A 5615-nucleotide genomic window follows, 5' to 3' on the forward strand; every position below is an offset into this window, starting at 1 on the left:
TCTTAGGAGTCAAACTGAAGCAATGGATTTCATTTAATTTTCGAGTTAACATAAATGTCTGAAGAAAAATAATTATAAAATTATTGAAAATGCATCCAAATTAAGGCTGTATATTCTACTAGAAGAATTAATGCAATGATCACATTCATTAAGACTGAATAAATCTTCCTGCTTCTGAACAGCCCCTGTGTTTCCTGTTCTACAAAGATTCATCCTCCCTGCTGCACACTGTGATCACCTGCTTCGGGCCGCAGGTCTCTCAACGTGCAGCCAGGCAGCTTTACAGAGGCTACTGGTCGGTTCAATCCGGAATCATTCAATGTTGCTTCTTCCTCTGTGCTGCTTTGTGGCACCAAATAACCATGACCAGTCCTGAGAAAGACAACCAGAGATCAGGGTGTTTTGAGACCACGTGGGCAGGCCCAGAAATGCCTGGCCCCAAATCCTGTCCCCACGGAGCTTGGGGTCAAGAGCAAATGCCAGTTCAAAAGCAGGGATGTGTATATTTCTCCTTTATTGTCGTAAACTTGCCCCAGGACAGGCATTCTATTTTCTTCTGAGCTTTTTCCCTCCCTGTGGACCCCACACTTTACCAACCCCATGAGACTCGGCGCGGAGGTGGGTGTGTCGTCTGCTATGTTCCCAAATGTTCTTCTTTGGGTCCCTGTAGTCCCTGCATTTCCACTTATGCTACTGATGTAGTTCTCCCAGCAAATAACACTCAGCACCCTTTACTGATGACCCGCTCCCTTCCAAGCACCCCCCGAGGCACTGGGGAGCCACAGCCGCATAAAAGCTGCCCTTGCCCCTGAGCAGGGATGAGCCTTAAGAAGGGAAAATTTCCCCAGTATCAGGTGCTACGGGACTACGGGAGTTCAGAGAAATGTGGGCTTGTTGGTTTGGGATTCTAAAATATAAGAAAAAAATTGCCTGGAGGCTCTGCTGTCAGCATCTTTGCAAATGACAAGGGACAGGCCAAGCAAGACTGAAGGACAAGAGATCCAGGTTAGTTACAGGGCATTGAACTGGCATTCAATCCCGCTTATTGCTGGTCTTCGCTTAGGTAAGGTCCTGCAGTGTACCAGGGAAGGAGGGACTTGGTCAATTTCCCCTTCCCCTCGTTTAATTACAAGTCGTTTCTGATACATTGGATCAGTTGTTTGCTTGCTGCTTTTGAAAGCGGAAAATTGGGTTTTCCAGCAGGCTTGGTGCCGGTGAGTGCTCCGCGGTGCTCCATTCGGAGCTGCTCTGCAGAACTGATGAAAAACAGGGAAGGGAGGAGAGCAGATAAATTACTGCAGAGGCTCAGGTTTCTCCGGAGCGGATCAGGCTGATTTCACTGCCAAGGAGCAATGTGTCTGCAGCTCGGCGTGTTCTGTGTTCCACGCTCTGTGCCAACTGCTTCTGCATCACCAGCCCATCCCTTCTGCCATCTGCAACGCACTGGAGAGGGATCTATCTCAGAAGCCTCAGTATTGACTATTGATTATCCAGCAAGATACAACTGTAGGAAGAGCAAATTGGCAGAAACCTATTTGTACAATTCATTTTCCTATAGTCTAAGACAGGGGTACATCAAAAGGGAAGAAAGCAATCATTTAAAGAGAAATTCCCCTCGCAAGCCCTTCCTGGTTCCTGGCAGGCCGGAAGTCAAAAAGAGCTGGGCTCAAATTTTAGTGGGATTCACTGGCTTATTAGCTAAGCTTGCATTGCCTCAGATCTGGCACCTCTGAAAAGCAGAAGTGAATCCTGCTTTCCTCGAAGACTGTTTCAATAACGGAAGTTCGGGGGAAAAAAAGTTCCTGGCATGTAGCGGGTGCACATTTTCTCTCCTCGCTTTTTATAATTTCCAACACTTTCTGATCTCATGAGTTTGCTATTAAAGCCTGTGTCTGATAAGCCGAAATCCCACTTGAATTTGCTGCTTGTTATAAACTGGCCTTTGATAACATTTCCTTGTGTCATTTTACTGTCCTTGAGTGGTGACCAGTTTCTGGGGCTGGGGTGGGGATGTGTGCATTTTTCCAGAATCTCTCAAATTCTTCTGCTTCTGCTGCTGTTTGAATCTTTGGGGTCAGGCCGCTCCTGAGCAGCTGTAATTCTGCAAGTCTTTAAGATGTTCATCTCAGCTCTTGTTTCTCTTCTGGCCTCCCAAGTGAAAGCATAAGCGCTGGACCTCACTGTGGGTGAGGTGACGTGGGCACGCTGGGAACAGCAGGTGCATTGGGAAGGAAGGCCGGGGATCGTTTACCTGTGATGACAGGGAGGCCTCAAAGTGTGTGTTAACCCTTCTATCCTCGGCGATGGAAACACAGCAAGAGTGGTCCAGGAAAACAGGGGTATTCGGCAAAGCCCACTGAAAGTAGGCAGGTGGCATTCATCTAATCGTGGGGAAACGTAACCTGAACATGAAAGTTGAAAAAGACTCGGCAAGATTACAGTTGCCAGTGGAGTGTTTTAGGGAAAAGCAGCAGCAGGGAGGAGTCTGGTGACGTGGAACTGCTCCGCGTCCCGACTGTACTGCTGGTCGCATAACTCACAGGACTATACACCCCAAACAGTGCACTGCTACTTCAGGCGAGCTTTTAAATGGTCACAATCAACGAGACTCAAAGATTGAAAGCTGAACGTTTGGTCCACACCATTGCTATCACCGTCAGGCACCTCTCATTTCTGTACCTGCAGCCAGGATGAGAGATCCCTGTGGGGAGGCCACCAGTGCCTCATTTAGCCCGTCAGCGTCCTCATCTCACAAAACAGTTGTCCTGGGCAAATGGGGATTCGTCAGTCTTTGGTTCACACAGGCTCGTCTTTTCCAGTCCTAGGAAGCACAGCTCCTGCCCAAAGTGGGGTCGGGATCCAAGCCTGCACCCGAGACAGCTGAGAGCATTTGGTGATTCATATGTTCGCAGGCACATGGTGGATTTCGTGTAAGGACTTTTCTGTGAATCAGTAATCTGAGCGCACAATGAATCACATCACAAGGAGTTTCCATGGCTAAAATGAAAGCCTGGAGGGAGGGATTTCGTTTTCTTTCTCATTTTCTTTTTTTAGCTATAAAAAGACCCTAAAGGCTGTTTTCATTAATTGCTGCAACATTGACGCTCGCTGGCTTCCGTACATCGGCCTGTTCCTAAACGGCTCCTAAACGTGTCCTTGTAAGTGAGGCTTCTTGCTGTCTACCAGATGAAACCCGTGTTCTTTGCTTCGTGGAATTCTGAAAATCGTGTTTAAGGAAATAAAAATGTTACTCTAAGCTCCATAAGGATGAAGAAAAAAGAAGAAATAATTTCAGCATTTGGCTTATGTCTGTTTTCCAAAAGCAACAACTTTAACATTGATTCTGTTCTAGTAACCAGTTGGTAATCGATAATGTAACAATGGGGAAGGAGCTTTCTCTCTTTCTTTTGATGGAAATTTTCAAACACGTATAAAAGCAGGGAACACAGAACGATGACCTGGCACCTGGGAATGCAGCCCGTGGCTCCCACAGCCACGTTCACTCTGAATTTCTTCTGTCAATGAATCCATTCAGTTTTCCCACTCTCTCCATTTCCCAGCACGTTTTCTGTGCAAAGCACTGGTGTCTTTTAAGGCAAACTCCATTTTACTTCACCTGCAAATATCTGAGTAGGTATCTCTACAGCATCATGTGCTTTTTGTTTATGTAACATAAGCACAACACCATTATTGACAAAAGTAAAATAATTCCTTAGCGTCATTGTCGAATATCCAGACAGGGCACGGACTTTCTTGTTTCCGAAAAAGGCCTTCTGGCAATTGGCTTGTGTGAACCAGGATGCAGGCGGGGCCACCGCAGGTGTGGGGACGGAGGTCTCCTGGGTCTCTTTCCTTCCGGACGTCTCCCACTCCCTTTCTCTGCCATGTTATTTGCTGAAGAAATTGTATAGGTGTTCCTGAGACTATGACATTTTTGATTTCAGTCTCTGCTTTTTCCTTGTTTTGTTAAAGATGCTAGCTACCCTGTGCTCTGCCTGTTCTGAAACTCATGGGCAGATAGAGAGTCTTCACTAGATAACAGTTCAGATTTGGGTTGAGCATACTTGATAAGCAGTGTAGGCATCTCCTGTTGCTGCCCGGCAGGAAAGACACACGTGTCCCAGGTCACTAACATTAAGGTGAAGCACGAGCATCGAGGGCTGGCTTCCCCACTGGGGAGCTCCATGTATGCTGCTTCCTTTCATTATTCTGCTAGAGGTGGGAAGATGTAATTTGAAAAATCGATACAGATCTTTCTTCCTGCTTTTATCAGCTGTCTTTTTTATTTTTTTGAGACAGAATTTCTGTTTCCCAGGCTGGAGTGCAGTGGCGTGATCTCTGCTCACTGCAACCTCCACCTCCTGGGGTCAAGCGATTCTCCTGCCTCAGCCACCTGAGTAGCTGGGATTACAGGTACGCTCCACCACGCTTGACTAATTCTTATATTTTTAGTAGAGACGGGGTTTCACCGTGTTGGCCAGGCTGGTCTCAAACTCCTGACTTCAAGCGATCCACCCACCTAGGCCTCCCAAAGTGCTAGAATTACAGGTGTGAGCCATCACGCCTGCCTGCTGTCCTTCTTCTATAAAGAATAATGTTCTCTCATCCAATATAGTTTATTTGGGAAAGGCTTTCTCTTACAATTTATTGATTTTCAGAAATAATGAGTTCACACCCTAGCAACCTCAGGGTGACCAAAGAATTTAAAAGTACCATTATTAACTCATGGGTTTTATTGTATTTGATATAATTTGATTAATTACTGTCGTTTATCTTTGTATTATTAGTGGGTAATTTTTTATTTTGCTTCGTTTTGATTTGCTTTATTAAAATAATTATGAACAACTGCGAACATAAAGTCAAGGGAAAATTATAATGGACCCATAGACTTACCAGCCCACTCTGCCAAGTATTTGTATTTTTAGTAGAGATGGGGTTTCACCACGTTGCCCAGGACGGTCTCCATCTCCTGACCTTGTATCCACCCGCCTCGGCCTCCCAAAGTGCTGGGATTACAGGCTTCCTTGTGCTAGGAGAGCTGATCTCAAATGTCCTTACTCGCCCCCCTCACACACACAGTAACTATGTGAGGTGACGGATGCGTCAATCTGACTGTGATCATTTCACAATGCATATGTGTATCGGAATATCAAGTCGCATACCTTAATCATATATAATATTTTCTTGTCAATCCTACCTCAGTAAAGTTGAGAAGAACATAAGAGATTTCACCACGCCAAGACTTTTGTAAGAATATTGGGATATGTGGGAACCAGAACTCTTGTGTCCTGCCAGCTCGCTAGGCGAACAAGAAGTGCATTGTTCAAAGGCCAAACAGGTCTTGGGGCTCTTAGTTTACTTTTCAGTATACATTACTTCCTTAATTTAATTTTCTTTGGAAAACTGTTTGATGATGTCTTAAAATGTTAAATTTTAAATTAAAATTGTTTTTGCCGGGCGTGGTGGCTCAAGCCTGTAATCCCAGCACTTTGGGAGGCCGAGGCGGGTGGATCACGAGGTCAAGAGATCGAGACCAACCTGGTCAACATGGTGAAACCCTGTCTCTACTAAAAATACAAAAAAATCAACTGGGCATGGTGGCGCGTGCCTGTAAT

The sequence above is a fragment of the Saimiri boliviensis genome, chromosome 5, assembly GCF_048565385.1.
Source record: "Saimiri boliviensis isolate mSaiBol1 chromosome 5, mSaiBol1.pri, whole genome shotgun sequence".
Classification (NCBI taxonomy): Eukaryota; Metazoa; Chordata; class Mammalia; order Primates; family Cebidae; genus Saimiri; species Saimiri boliviensis.